Source organism: Physeter macrocephalus, chromosome 16 (assembly GCF_002837175.3).
Source record: "Physeter macrocephalus isolate SW-GA chromosome 16, ASM283717v5, whole genome shotgun sequence".
NCBI classification, from domain to species: domain Eukaryota; kingdom Metazoa; phylum Chordata; class Mammalia; order Artiodactyla; family Physeteridae; genus Physeter; species Physeter macrocephalus.
In genome coordinates, this window is record NC_041229.1 from 99,215,750 (window position 1) to 99,231,079 (window position 15,330).

A 15,330-nucleotide genomic window follows, 5' to 3' on the forward strand; every position below is an offset into this window, starting at 1 on the left:
AAGAGGGCATTAGGGAGAGATTGCTACAGGACTTGAGCTTGCGCTAGGTGATTTGGAGGCGGGCTTGAGGAAGTACAGTTTAGTCCTGGTAACTTCAGGAAGTAGGGCCAGTTCTATGATTAGGTATCTTACATCTTTTTACCTAGGCAGTAGAAGAAACAGAAGGGGCTAGAGCTCTGACTAGCAATGATGCAGCAGTCATGTTTTGTTAAAGTCTAGACAGAATTCTTGTCATTCTGTATGCATTCAGACCGAGCTGGGCTCTCAGTGGTTTCTGTGGCCCCATAGGCCCTCTGTTCCTCTGTCAAGATGCCTTCCTGCAGTCTCCCGTAACCCCCTTTCTTGTAGAACCTGAAGCCACAGCATACCCCCAGAGCAAGAGCCACCAAGGCCACCAAGGCACCACCCAGGCGCCAACAATGGCCCCAACGCTGGGTCCCAAGCCAGCCTGGCTCAAGAGCTTGGCTGACAGGGATGGATCATTAATATTGGCCTGCTGCCAGTGGTCAGAGCCTTGCAGCCTCACCCAGACCCGCTAACCACTGGAGTCAACCAGGACAGAGAGCCTGTGGGTGCTGCTTCTGTTGAGCCGGGGGGCGGGGGGGGGCGGGGAATAAATGGGGGCATCCGAACAGCTGCCTGCTGCTGGTCCAAGAGGGCCCCAGCCCTGAGGCAGCAGAGGATTTGGCAGCCATCGCTGAGATAAGCCTGGTGTTGGCTGTACCCTGCTGGGCATTTCATGGGGAAATCCGTGGGGCTGTCCTGGTAGAACATCTCCTTCATGAGCCCCGGGTTCTGGCCCTTCACAAGGCCAGCCAAGGGGTTGCCCGCCTGGCAGCTGAAGAAACCCCCAAAGGGGACTGCCTGGGCTGTACCCAGCTGAGTCGCTACTGACACAGACCTTGAGGTCGCCAAAGAGTGTCAGTAGGTAGAAGTGGGAGGGGCAGGCCTGGGACCCAGTGAGCGGGTTTGTGTTGCCAAGGCTATACAGGCCTCCAAAGAGGACGCCCGCAGTGGCGGGCAGGGAGGCCCCCGAGGGCGCGCACCAGGAGGCAGCCAGGCTCACGGCATTCCGATGCTCATGGGTGGCGCACACTGTCGAGCAGCATCGGAAGAAGAGCCAGCACCTCCGTCAGTGCTGCCGGCACTCAGGACCGGCCTCGCTCACGTCTTCAGCCCGCTGCTCAGGGCGCTGGCCGTGTAGTTGGCCGGGCAAAAGGCTTTGCCGGTGAGCGGGTTCGGGATGCGACAGGCCCGGCAGAGGTGATCGGCATGCCACCGGGACACGGCCTCGCATTCCTGGAAGACACCCCCGAAGCTGAAGTTGCCGCGGCAGCAGCCTCCGCAAGAACCATCGTCCACATTGGCCTGGGGGTCGAAGGTGGGACCCCCAAACTTCAAGCATCCGGGATGCGTGTTGACTGCGTAGTAGCGGTGGATGGCCCGGCGCACGCGCGGCCGGCAGGCGGCGCACGCGCGGCCGGCAGGCGGCGCACGCGCGGCGCCTCCAGCTGGAGCAGCACCGGCAGGGGCGGGCCCGACCTACGGATGGCCACCAGCCGGTTGCTGATGCCCTCGTGTAACTTCTGCAGGGTGATGCCCGGGTAGAAGGGCACGCCGCCGTGGCTGTGCATCTTGGAGGCCACCGTGTTCCGCCCGTAGTTCTGGAGAAGCCGGCTCTGCACCTGCCAGGAAACCCCGTCCCCAGCGTTGACCGCGTGGAAAAACAAGGCCGAGGCGGCGTACATGATGTTGATCTTGTCTCGGGCTTCGCTGTCCACCAGCTCCCGCCTCACCTGGTCCTCCTGCACCAAGGCAGCCCCAGCCTCCATGTCGGTGAGAACGTGCGTGCCGTACCTAAGCACAAGCATCTCCACCAGGTATTCGGCTTCCCGGGTCTGGTTGTTCTCCAGGTGGTCGCTGAGGGTCAGCAGATGTCGCAGAAAGTCGGGCCGGAAGTCGGGGTTCTCCGGGGCCTTCACAGAGTAGATGCCGTGGTGGATCTGCACCCTGGTTGTGACCGTCTGGTACTCCAGGCTGTACTTCCTGACGTTCTGGCAGTCCACGGAGAACTTACCGTTGAGGTCGGGGAGGAAGGAGAGCTCAGTGTTGATGGAGGTGGCCCAGGTGTCAGTGTAGTTGACCCAGTGGTCGATGAGCTCCGCGCGGGTCTCCACTATACTCTCCCGTTGCGGGACCACCTGCACGCGGTCTGGGATGAGGTACTCGCCGTCCTCGGTGGTGAGGCACTTGCAAAGAGTCTCTCCGGAGCGCCAGCCCCGGCTCGACGTTGCGCAGGTTGTCCCAGCCACCTCCTGGCAGCGCCCCCAGCACGGACATGTTCAGGGTCTGCCTGCAGCCTCGGAAGCCCGGCGCCCTCTGTTCCTCCATAACACGGCACCCGGCCAAGAGGAGGACCAGTAAGGGCGCAAGGCACAGGGCCATGGCTGGAGGAGAGCTTCGCCTGGGCAGCCCGCTGCGCCTTAGCTCCTCCAGGGTTGGGGGCGCAGAGGGGAAATTCTCAGCCCGGGAGCTGATGCTAAGTAAGCCTCAAGGCAGTGACTCAGCCCAACTCAAGCCCCTCCCAGGTTCCTTTCCTTGAAGTGTTCAGAGGAAAGAATAGCAAGCAGGTCTCCTATCAGAAGCACCAAGGGCAGTGAAACTAATTCCAGGCTTTGGGCCAGGGAAGGGTAAATTAGAGTGGCGAATTGCCCGAGGGCCCTCTTGAATTCATCTCTACGAAGAAAATCCAACCTCATCTGTTGAATACCTGGTATTTCAGTCTCTCACTCTCTCTTGGCCACTGGACGCAGTTAGGCTCCTATTAGTCTAAGTGTCAAGTTCAGCCTCGGTGAGGAAGTAGTCCAGGAAAACAGGGCCTTTCCCCAGTTGACCAGCCAACCTGTGGGCACTGTGTCTAGGAGGTCACATTCACTCCAGGCTGATTTCCTTGTGGGCCTTCAGCAGATATTACAGAAAAGAGCCCCTTTCTGGACTAGAGCAGGTTTATGGAAGCTCTAAAAAAAAAAAAATCAAGTATGTTTGTGCCAGTGCTCCACAGCCCTGACATATGGGCAGGACAGAGCTTCTCAAGGGGGCTTAGCACAGTTCACGAACAGTCCAGGGCCCAGGAATATTTCTCCTCCTCTTCCATCTGCTTGGAGCTCTCTGGGGCCCCTGTTCCCCTGAGATCAGCAGCTGCTCTAAATGACACCCTGAGCTAGTGCTTTATAATCCCATTCTAACATCTCACCAGTCTCTTTTTACCCATTAGGAAACAGGCCCAGGGAAGTCAGGGAGAGCACCCAGGATCACAGTTAGGTACCAGGGGAGGCAGCATTCGAATCCAGGTTCATCTGATGCCAAAGTACAGTTTCCATCCACTGATCTGGGCTCAGGGCTTCTTCTTCCTATTCAGTGTCAGGTTCTTCTTGATTTTTGTCTCTCCTAGGGCTTTTGGGGTTCAAGAAGGCTCCTGGAAAGGGCATGTGGGATCACCGAACCCAGTGGTATCACTCCTGGTTACACCTGTTTGCAGTGGTGTGGTTGGGGCAGAGGTCTTTTCTCCCCATCGTGTATGGGAGAGGCAATAGTTTCTGGAGGAATAGGTACTGGCCTTGACATCTCAAGATCTGACTTGGAGTCTGGGATCTTGTCATTTCGTCAACTGAGCCCTCCCACTAGCATGGCTTTCTTCTCTGAGTCCCACTTCCTTCATCTGGTACATGATGAAAGCAATACAGAGCTCTTCAGGCTTGAGCTATTGGATATAAGATGCCCAGCAAGTTGCCTGGCACAAAATAGGGTGTTCATTCAGTGAAATGGGTTAAGTGACTTGTTTAAGGTCTGAATTCGCACCCAAGTTGGTCTGACTCCAAAGTCTAGTGCTCTTTCTACCTCCGTGTGGTTCCCTCTGATCTCTATGTTTGCAATTCTTTGATCAAAAAGTGTCATTTATTTATCATGAGGTAGTTTAGGATGGAGAATTTGCTAGAGAAGCAAATTCCCGTTCTCTGGGAAAGCAGTAAAGCTCCCCCCGCCCCCCGCCGCCCCGGTGTATCTTCCTATGACAGGGGCGAGTAATCACACTGCTTTCCCACATTCCGCGCTTGTGACTTAGGAACAAACACCTCAAGTCATAAATTCAAAGAAACTGGGAATTTATCTCGTTGGGTGATAGCTCTTTCCCAGGACCTTGGGCAGGTTTGTGGATATTTTATGGCAGTGGATACAAGAGAAGAAAGATAAGCATGTTTGGTTGAATGGTGGCTAAGCCTTTGCTGACGTGGATCAGGTGCCAGCAAGAGGAGGGCAAGGAAAATCGTGCGGATGTTTTGTTACCAGCCCTGGGCAGCATTGGCTGAGACTCGGGGATTACGAGGGTCAAACGGTGCTCAGCACTCACATGCCGCAGCTGTTCAGAGTCAGTGTAAGGAACACACAGGCAGGACAGCCTTGAGTCAGATGTCAAGGCCCCCCGTGGGACCAGGGATAAAAAGTGTGACTTCCTGCAAAACAGGAACAAATAGGACTTTTCTAGCTGTTCACTTTTTAAAATCACAACAAATGATTGTTATGGAAAACGAAGAGTCAAGAGATTAGATAAAGTGAAAAGGCCCCCCTTCACCCAGTTCCATTCCCCACAAATAACCACTGTGATCAGGTGGGTATATATCCTTCCAGACACGTCTCCTTGTGTGAACCCAGGCTCATGGACACGTACTGTTTTCTTTTGCAAAAGCGGTACCAGGCCGTGTGTTGATTTTCCTGTGGAGAAATGGATTCCCGGGGAAAGTGTGGTGCACAAGGACTGTGGCAGGGCCAGATCTGAGTCCCTGTGTCCTGCCAGCCAGGCTCAGTCCAGGCCCCACCCTGCTTCACAGCCTGAGGCAGTGCGAATTCCAGTTGAGAGCCCTAGGGGACACACGTGCAATTCCCCTGGCAGATAGGCAGAGAAAACAGTCCAAATGTTTAACACCCTGCAAGTTGCAGGTGAAGCCAGTCAGAACTGACAGTGGCTGCAAGTGGCCTTCCTGGGGTTACTGGCTAAACGTTGGCCCCTGCATGTAGGGGTCTTACGGTCGAAACCAAGTTTGTGTGCCCGACACCAGTGAGGAATTTGGAGCGCAGGGAGGTTTATTGCAGGACGCTAAGCAAGGAGAATGGGCAGCTCATGGTCAAAAGACCTGAACTCAATAGTTTTGGGCGAAGAATTAAAGGCAGAATTTGGAATGAGGGCTTCAGGTTGTGTGACTTTCTTCTGATTGGTTGGTGGTGAAGTAACAGGGTGATGTCTCCGGAATCTCAACCTTCTGGTTCCAGCTAGTCTGGGGTCTGCATGCTTGTGGTCAGCAGGTGGCCACTGTCATCCACCTGGGTGGGAGGATCTTAGTTTCTGTAGAAGAACTGAGAGATGTGTATCAGATTGCTATCTATAGCCCTTCAGGAGGAACTAGGAGTCTTGTGACTATATTAGCCTATTAACTGCTTGCGCCTGCTCTTTGGAACTTGGGGAAGGCCTAGAAGACTCAAAACTTTTTTTTTTCCTACAAAGAAGAAACAGGGGACACTGAGGGGCTTTGGTACCCAGGAGAGCTCCACAGTCCTGTTTGATTTCAGTCTCATTCCACACCCTACTTGTTTCTAGATGCTTATCTGAGGAGGGAATACATGAATGAATGAATGGATGAATGAGGATGCAAAGTGGTCCTAAATAACAACACAAAGGAAGAAACTCCTTTCAATAGAATCACAACATTATTAACGGCAGCATTATCTGTGTATATATTTTTCAAATAAGGACAAGGACCAAGTAATCATGCTGCTTGAAAAAAATCATGCTGCTTGTCAAAGGGAAAGAGGCAATAATGATAAAGAAGTAGAGGGGGGAAGTTAGCTGGAGTTCGGCAGAACTGGATTTGGGATAGAGCGTGGCACTGTGATCTTCGATGAGTGACTTAATCTCCTTGAACTTCTTTTCTGTAAACATCTGTGAATGTGAGGGGGAGAAGAGGAACATGGTGATTTAACCAAGATTACACCAATTAAGGGTGAGATAGGCTGAAAAGTCTGGGGGACTTTTAGTCTGGTGTGTTTATAGTTCAACATCAGGGGCAGCCCAGGGGCCTTAAATTCCAGTCTTAAGGACTCAGTCATCCTGAATTCAAGCTGATGGGGATTCTGGGTTAAACTTCTAAGTAACTCCTGTTGCCTCTGTGTGGAAGCCCACCCTCACTGTGCCATCGACTCCCAAGAGTCATCTGACCAAGGGACTTGTAGGATAAAGAAACTTCCAGTTCCCGCTCCTCCCCTTCTTCCAAAGACACCTGGGAATCCTTGCTTCCTGCACAATCCCTGCCTTTCTTGTGATACTTTTTCCTCATGGATTTTTCCTGGGTTTGCCTCACCTGGCAATGGATACACGTATTCTCTGCAGCTTAGCTTGGAGAAGATCCAGAATCATCAAAGAGATGAGGAAAACTGGCAGTGGATGCAGAATCTAGAAGAACCCTGACCAGCGTCACTGAATTAACCTGTGTTTATACCATCGTTATATCTTAACCTACAGTGGTTCATGGCTTTGTAGAGGAGGAAAAATAATTTCCCTCCACCTTTCTGAGTTCTTTACTGAGACCCCCTGTAATAAAAGACAGATTAACAAGAGAAAAACAAGTTTATAATACGTCTACCTCATGTACACATGGGAGATCCCCAGGGGGAAATGAATAGCTCAAAGAGGTTGGCTTTAGAATTTAGGCTTAAATATCCTTTTAATAGGAAAAGAAGAGGTGGCCACAAAGGCCTTTTAAGGGAGAACAAGTGATTTTTAGGAAAGATGAATGGGTCCTTAGAAGACAGATGGGAGGTGTGATTGTGATAAAGTTCATCTGGTTCTGGAGTTGACCTGTAGTCTCCTCTCCTGTGTTGAGTAGTACATCTTCCCTGGGTGATGAACTCCTGGGGAGGGGGTTTATGACAACGGAGTTCCTTTTGGAAGATTTCTCTTTAGACAGATAAGGAAAGTTCAGAAAAAGCCTCTTCCTGCATTTGCTGTTTTTCAAATGCCTTTAGCTTGAAATAAGCACTATACCAAAGCAGCGTATCTGGGGACAGTCTGCCCTACTACCCGTCAGCTTATAGCATTGATTCCCAATGAAGCCTGTTAAAAATAAAGGTTCCTGGGTTCCACTGAACAGCAACTTTTGAAGATGATTTCTGAGAATCTGTATTTTGACAAAGTTCTGAGACACGAACTACCTATACTCCACAGAGCTTACTCTTCATGTTAACCTAGTATTGCAATCTGTTCATTAGCATAATTTTACTATTCCAGGAGATTCTTGCCTAGACAAGTGGCTTAATTATTCTTTCCAGAATATCCATCAATGCCTCAAGGAAAGCACAGCCGTTTGTGCCCTAAGATTATATGACTCCTTTGCCTTACCTTGCTTTTGCTGCCTGCCTTAGACTGTTGTGATCTCTACCCAGTCCTAGTCAAGACAACCCTCCCTCTCCATTGAGGGAGCCGCCTTAAACCAAACTTCCAATTCTCACTAATTCTAACCTTGCCTTTTCCTCTCTGAGACACTGCCAAATCTCTGCTGAGATGGAGTTCTCCCTGTCTCATCAGCTGGTTATCTTGATGGTATTTGGGGAGCTGGCATTCCCTGGACCCCAGGAGATTCTGTGGCACCGTTGGATTTGAGAACTGCTGGACAAAATTAAATCCAAATCGCTGAGCCTAACGTACGAGGTCCCCAGTAGTCTGACTGTTGCCTCACTTACAAACCAATTGTCCACTGACTCTTTTTTACAAACCCTACACTTTAGCCCATTCTTTTGTGTCTTTAGATACTTTGTGCTTTTATCCAGGCTCTTCTCTCTGCTCATCCTTCTATATCTCAGCATCTTTTTCTCACCGTGGTCGTAACCAGTCTCCAGTGATGGTCCCCAATTAACCACCCCTCCCAGGATCCATGCCTCTGTGAGGTCCTATCCCACAGGGAATCTGGGCTGGCCCTGTGACTCATTTTAACTAATTCAGTGTGGCAGACATTAAGCTGTGTCATCACTAGGGCCTAAATGTAAGACCTGGAAACCTGCACTCCTGAGAGCCCTGAACCATCCAGCTGTTCTCCTGGAGAGGCCATACAGAGAGGGAGAGACCATGTGACTATTTGGAGAGATGCACGGCCTGCTCTGCCAGTGTCCTGGTTTAGCTCAGCCTTCGTGCCGTCTCCATGGAGGCTATGTAGGAGCTCCCAGCCAACCTCCCATGGAAGGAAAAAGTGCCCGGCTGAGCCCAGTCAAAGCACAGAATAGTGAGTGATAAACAATTGTTGTTTGAAGCCAGTAAATTATGTGGTGGCTTGTTACACAGCAGTAGTCAACCAACTATGAACTTTCAAGCCTTATCTCAAAAACCACTCCTTTATGGAGCTTTTTGTATTGTCTCACTCAATTACCTTCCCATTTTCACAGTGGGAAGTGGAAATCACCTAGTTCCCTGCTGGAGTCGAAAGGAACACGTTCAGCTTCCTGAGTGGAAACTTCGATTTTTTTCTGGTCTCCTCCTGAAGAGTATTCCATGAATTCAACCTGTTTTGCGGCCAATGGGCCTTTTTAGGTGAGACTAGCAGTTTAGGAAAAACGCCACCAAGAGTCAGAACAATTTGTGATATGCACTACAGCCAGTAGTAGATCAAATGTGCGTTATGCTGATGAAATCACTATCGTGATACATCCTGATATCCTGAGAGGTTTTCGTTTTCTGGTGTTTTTTTTTTTTTTTTTCCCCTCCGCATGGCATGCGGGATCTTAGTTCCTCTGCAGTGGAGGTGCGGAGTCCTAACCACTGGACCACCAGCAAATGCCCCTGAGAGCTTTTAAATTTTTTTTTAATCTTATTACTTTCATTATTAAAAAATTTTTTGTATTGAAATATAGTTGGTTTACAATGTTGTGTTAGCATCAGGTGTACAGCAAAGTGATTCCATTTTATATATATATTCTTTTTTAGATTCTTTTCCATTATAGGTTATTACAGATATTAAGTATAGTTCCCTGTGCTATACAGTATGTCCTTGTTGGTTATCTGTTTTATATATAGTACTGTGTATATTTTAATCCCAGACTCCTAATTTCTTCCCCATCCCCCTTCTCCTGGAATCGTAGCTTTTAATCTTTCAAGTCACCAGGTTATGGTTTATCTGATAGAGGCCGAGATAACTTTTGAGAGGAAGTGGACATACAACCACAGGGGCAAGCGTAAGGGGAAAAAACGTGAAGAATGGGGGTGGCTTTCAACCCTCTTGCTTTATGGTGCAGGCTTTCGATGAAGTTTTTACCCTCTGAGCATACTTCTGCCAGTTTTAAAAGCCGAGTAGCAATAACATAAAAGGCTCCCCCTAGTGGTGAGCAGTTGATTTTATTCTGGAAGCCGGGAGTGCGCCTCCCTGCGTCGTGGACATCGTCGACCAGCAGAGGGCAGTGCAGACAGCAAGAGACATCAGTTGGCAGGCTGTTTTATGAGCTCTAAAGAGTTTTATTTTCCTTCAATTACGGTAAAAACCACGTAACATAAAATTTACCACCTTACCTTTTCTAATTGTATAGTTCAGTAGTGTTAAGTATATTCACAATGTTGTGCAACCAATCTCCAGAATTTTTCCTCTTGCAAAACTGAAACTCTGCACTCATTAAACAACTCACCGTTCCCCCCACTTCCCCTCCAGTCGCTGGCAACACCTTTCTACTTTCTGTCTGGATGAATTTGATTACTCTAGATACCGCAGAGAAGTGGAACCGTACAGTGTTTGTCTTTTTGTGACTGGCTTATTTCACTTAGCTTAATGTCTTCAAGGTTTATTCGTGCTGTAACATGTAACAGAATTTCCTTCCTTTTCGGAGCAACTAGTTTTGCACGTCTCCTCTTCTTGATTCAACACGTCAAGGTATGTCATGTATTTGTAAGTGGGGGCATCACTGTCTCCCTTCAATTCTTTCCTGTGCCGTCCACATATATGTGTTTACTGTACAGCCTGGTGCTACCTACGTGGCGTTCACGGAAGGATGGAGCAGGAAAACGGATACATTTCACCGGGCCGTCCCCGCCAGGGGCATTCTGGCCATCGGTATTAAGAACCAGGACATTGTTCATATTCCCCCTTTGATTAAGTGTCTCCATGTCTGGGAATTCATTTAAAAGAAGTGGTTCAAGGAGGAAAAGAGTATTCACATTCAAAATATTTAGAGTGGTACATGAAAGCAAGAATGATGGTGTACCACTCACATCTCCCTGCAAGAGAAATCCTGCTTGGAGGGCTGCAGGGAGCTGACAGCCCCCAGCTGCTGCCCATTTGGGATCTGCTGCAGCATTTGCCCAAACTCTGTACTCTTCTTGGGAATAGGAAGGGCCTCTCTTAGAAAGTGGGCTTTAAGTTAAAACTTGAAGGATGAATACGACCTACTCAGGCGAAGAGTGGATACAAGAGTTTTCTAGCAGATGAGTTATTCATAAGCCAGCCTAATAATAAAATTTCACCCCTCTACCTTGGTTATCAAGAGTTGTGCTCCAGTGGACCCATCTCTTTCCCACAAATGGCCCCAAACATGCCCTCCCCTTGAATCTGCAAATGCTGCTTCTGGCTGCAAATTCCTGGCCAGACAAGGACCTCTTGTAAATCCCCTGGATCTTTAGAATAGACTTGGTAAGTATTGGTCCAGTGATCAAGGTTATCTGTCATCTCCTGGATGGGTTAGGAAAAGAAAGAACAAGAAGGGATTTTGAAACACTGGGGAATCTATGCAAACAGAGGGCTTGCTCATTTCAGCTCTGGCATAAATATCACAGCGGAACGAGCTTAGGTTTCAACAAAAGCACAGATACTCCTACCTGTTCTTGTGGCCATATGATGACTGTGTTAAAATTAGACACCTGTCCACCAGCACCTGAAGCTTGAGTAAGCATTCCTCTGGTTTCTGTGGAAAATGGTGCCATAAACCTGTAGCAGGCCAAAGACTATGGAGAGTCAAGACATTGGGAGAGGGCCACAGAGCATTCCATGTCTGTGGATAAATCTTGAAATAAATTCATCGACTTTCAGGGCTGCCAGCGCTGGGGTCTGTGTGCAGCATGTTCACCAAATGGTGTCTGCTTGAGCAGCTTGAGTAACAGGGGGCTCACTACCTTCAAAGGCAACCCAAGCTGCCCTTGGTCAGCTCTGACTATTAGACGTGCTTTTTGCTTGGTGGTTGGTCTCATTGACGATTTCACGTTTCAATCTCAGGGTCCAGGTTACACCTGCAGGGATGTTTTAATCTCATCTTGGCTTAAGTACAGTGCACACACCGTCTCGTTCCCAAGATATTATTTGTTCAACGAAATCGGTGGACTCTGCGTAAACTGCTTTTCCATGAATCCAGACTGCTCAGAGGGTTCTTACATTACATTAAGCAAATGTTTCTTTTAATCAAATAAGTTTTTCCTTTTTTATTAAAGAACATTTACTGAACAACAGCTATGTGAAAAACACTCTACCGGGCACTCCACACACAAGCAAGCAGGAAGCTTTAGTGTCTTCATTATTTACCTCTATACCCATTCATTAAACTACAGTCCCAGGCCTTTTTTTTTTTTTTTTTTGGCTGCGGCGTACGGCTTGCAGGATCTTAGTTCCCCGACCAGGGATTGAACCCAAGCCACAGCAGTGAAAGCGCCAAGTCCTAACCACTGGACCACCACGGAACTCCCCCCACATCTTTATCTGACATCATTTCTTTTCCTGGAGAAATTTCCAAGGGCACACACTTCCACAGGTGCCATCCACAGGGCATGGCCATCTATTTCAGGTTTGGCTGACCTTTTGTATAACTGGGAAGTCTTGGTCCACGTGGGCATACATGGGAAAACTCAGTTTATTCAGAGCCTGGATGTGATAGTAGAAGATATGGGGAAGTAGAAGATACAGGACAAGGTTCTTGGTACTCAGGCACGGCACCTCCGTTCACAGCTCTCAGTTTGGTCCATCAGGGTCCAGGTCTCAGGATTCCCATCAGGTCCCAGCAGATAGAAGTTGGGGAAGGTCTGGATACTGCGCTTCATAAATCTTAGGCTCCTCTCATTCCCACAAAAATGCCAAAATTCATTCACCAAGGCAGTGAGTGACATCCAGGGATGAAAGTTTAAACATCTCTTATATAAATTCTCTTATATAAATTCATATATAAGTGATATCATGTAATATTTGTCTGACTTACTTCACTTAGTATGATAGCCTCTAGGTCCATCCATGTTGCTGCAAATGGCATTATTTCATTCTTTTTAATGGCTGAGTAATATTCCATTGAATACATGTATAATACAATGGGATGTGTGTGTGTGTGTGTGTGTATATATATATATGTATATATCACATCTTCTTTATCTATTCATCTGTTCATGGACATTTAGGTTGCTTCCATGTCTTGACTATTATAAATAGTGCAGAAATTATGTGTGTCATTTCTGGGTAGAAAGCCCTAAGAATCAATGCACAATATACCATCCTTTTGATTTTCCCTTCTGCCATGGTGGGCAGCTACATTTGAAATGGTTCCAGAATGGGGATACATGGAATAGAGCCTCCATCTGAATTGCAAAAGTGATCAATAGTAAGGGAGAAATCATCTTTGTCTGTTTTTTTTAAAAATATTTATTTATTTGGCTGTGCTGGGTCTTAGTTGTGGCACACAGGATTTTTTAGTTGTGGCATGTGGGATCTAGTTCCCTGACCAGGGATCGAACCTGGGCCCCTGCATTGGGAGCGTGGAGTCTTAACCACTGGACCATCAGGGAAGTCCCTCATCTTTGTCTTTTTAAGGCACTGAGATTTTGGAGCTGTCGCTGAAATATAATTCAGACTATCCTGATTAATATACTTTCCATAGTAACTTTCCACAGCCTCTCATTAACCATTAGCTTTAGGATAGTCTGACGTCCTTGATATGACTTACAAGACTTTATATAATTTTTTCCTTGCTTAACTAGTCAGCCTCATGTCTCACCATGTCCTTCTTCCTACCTGTGCTCCAGGTTATCCTGTACTTTCTGTTCAGTGCATATGTTAAGCTCTGTTTTGCTTCAGGCCTAGAACACTGCTTGCTATTACCTTTGCTCAGAGCATTCTCTCCCCCATCTTTCTCTGCTTGGCTTGCTTCCACTCATCCTTCAAGTCTTTCCTAAGACCACTTAGACTTAGGGACCAAAGTAGTATACAGCTCTCCTCCCTGTAATGCAGCTGCATTATTGTGACATAGTGTACTGAACAAGGCAGCCTTTGCCTGTCTTGCTCAGTACTGTTTCCCGAGCATCTGAGCACATAGTAAGTGCTCAATAAATACTGCTTGAATGGATGAATAAGTGAAAAACGTAATTCCTTCTTTTGGAATACTCTTCATCCCCTTTTGATCTGGTCAACTCTTAATTAAATGTCCCCTCTTTTCTCAGCTTAGGTACCATCTCCTCCAGAATCTTTGCTTTCATCATCTGAAAAATAATGCCTGTGAAATTTTAAAGTATCAAAGCTCTACCAGGAATGTAACACCCAATAAATCTTGGGACTGCACGTCCCCTAGGAAATTTTTCATTTTTTTAAAGTACAAATCAGTAGGAAACCAGAATGTACTTTACAGAAATGTTCTATTTTGCTAACCAGATTGGACAGTCACCTAAACTGTAAAGAAATGGCTGCATATGTTCATTATCCAACCCATGAGTCCTTGGGTTTGGAAGTTCTGGGAGGTGAATTCTTTGAATATAGCAGAGAGGAAGACAGTTCCTGCAGTATCTCAGCATTCACATAAATAAGATGGTCTGCGTGCTTGCCCTTAACTGATTTGGTGAGGGCAACATTTTTTATAACCTCATCCAAGTTGGATTGTAAACCTACAGGAGAAGGAAAGAGAAGCAAGATTCTCAGGATAAGCCACTGTGTTGAAAGAACAGTGAACTTTGGATCCCCAAAGAGTGACTTAAAGTCTTAGTTCTGCCACCCAGTAGCTGTGTGATCTTGGAGGAGCTGCCTCACTTCCCTGATTCTCAGTTTCCACATATGTACAGTAAGGATGGACAATATCACCTCACCTGTCTACCTCACATGGATTTTGTGAGGATCAGATATTTTGAAAACTAATAGCAGCCTGAGAGTCTCTGCTGCCAGCTCCCTTACTTTTCACTCTCACCCCGTCTCCCCACCTTGCTCCCTCAGGAATCTTGGGCACAAGTCTAAAAGAAATCATAAATCAGATAAATAGATAAATGTGTATAGATACAGATATAATTTTACCTGAAAACTTCACATTCCTTGGAATGTCCTTCTCATCTACTATAAATTTGTGAATTCTAACACTATTTAATAATCTACCTCACTGGGACTTCAAGTCTGATACCTGCATTGATTTCTGTTTATTTTGAACGCTGACAGGTAACTATATTAAATATAAAAATATTAATATATTAAATTAATTTAATAATTAATACAATTATCAAAATATATATAATATATACAAATTAAATATACATTATCATATATGTAAATATATTAAACACTCCAATTAAAAGGCAATGCCTAGTTCTCTCGCAGGTGGCAGCTTAAAATAACTTTCCCAGGAAAGGATGTGCTGATCTCCAGCTGCTGGAGGAGATTAGGAGCCACTTGTACTTTCTCCTAGCTGCCTTTATGTATACTCCCTTGCTCTTGTTACAATTATATTGTTATTTGTGTAGTTATTTCCTTTTTCTTTTTATACTGAGATATAGTTGATGTACAATATTATATAAGTTACTGGTGTATAACATAGTGATTCACAATCTTTAAAGGTTATATGCCATTTATCGTTGTTATAATACATTGGCTATATTCCCTGCATTGTACAATATATCCTTGTAGCTTATTTTATACATAATAGTTTGTACTTCTTAATTCCTTTCCCCTGTTTTGCCCCTCTGCACTTCCTTTCCCCAGTGGTAGGTAACCACTAGTTTGTTCTCCATATCTGTGAGTATGTTTCCTTTTTGTTATATTCACTAGTTTGTTGTATTTTTAGATTTCACATATAAGTGATATCATACAGTATTTGTCTTTCTCTGTCTGACTTATTTCACTTAGCATAATGCCCTCCAAGTCTGTCCATTGCAAATGGCAATATTTCATTCTTCTTAATTCCTTTCCCCTGTTTTGCCCCTCTGCACTTCCTTTCCCCAGTGGTAGATAACCACTAGTTTGTTCTTCATATCTGTGAGTATGTTTCCTTTTTGTTATATTCACTAGTTTGCTGTATTTTTAGATTTCA

General features: G+C 46.5%; 1 non-coding gene across 1 annotated transcript; it reads right to left on the minus strand.

Annotated features, from left to right (window-relative positions):
* Positions 1–12,763: 12,763 nt before the first annotated feature.
* TRNAW-CCA (transfer RNA tryptophan (anticodon CCA)) lies at positions 12,764–12,835 on the minus strand. The gene has a single exon. It is a non-coding gene; the product is annotated as a tRNA-Trp (tRNA).
* Positions 12,836–15,330: the final 2,495 nt, after the last annotated feature.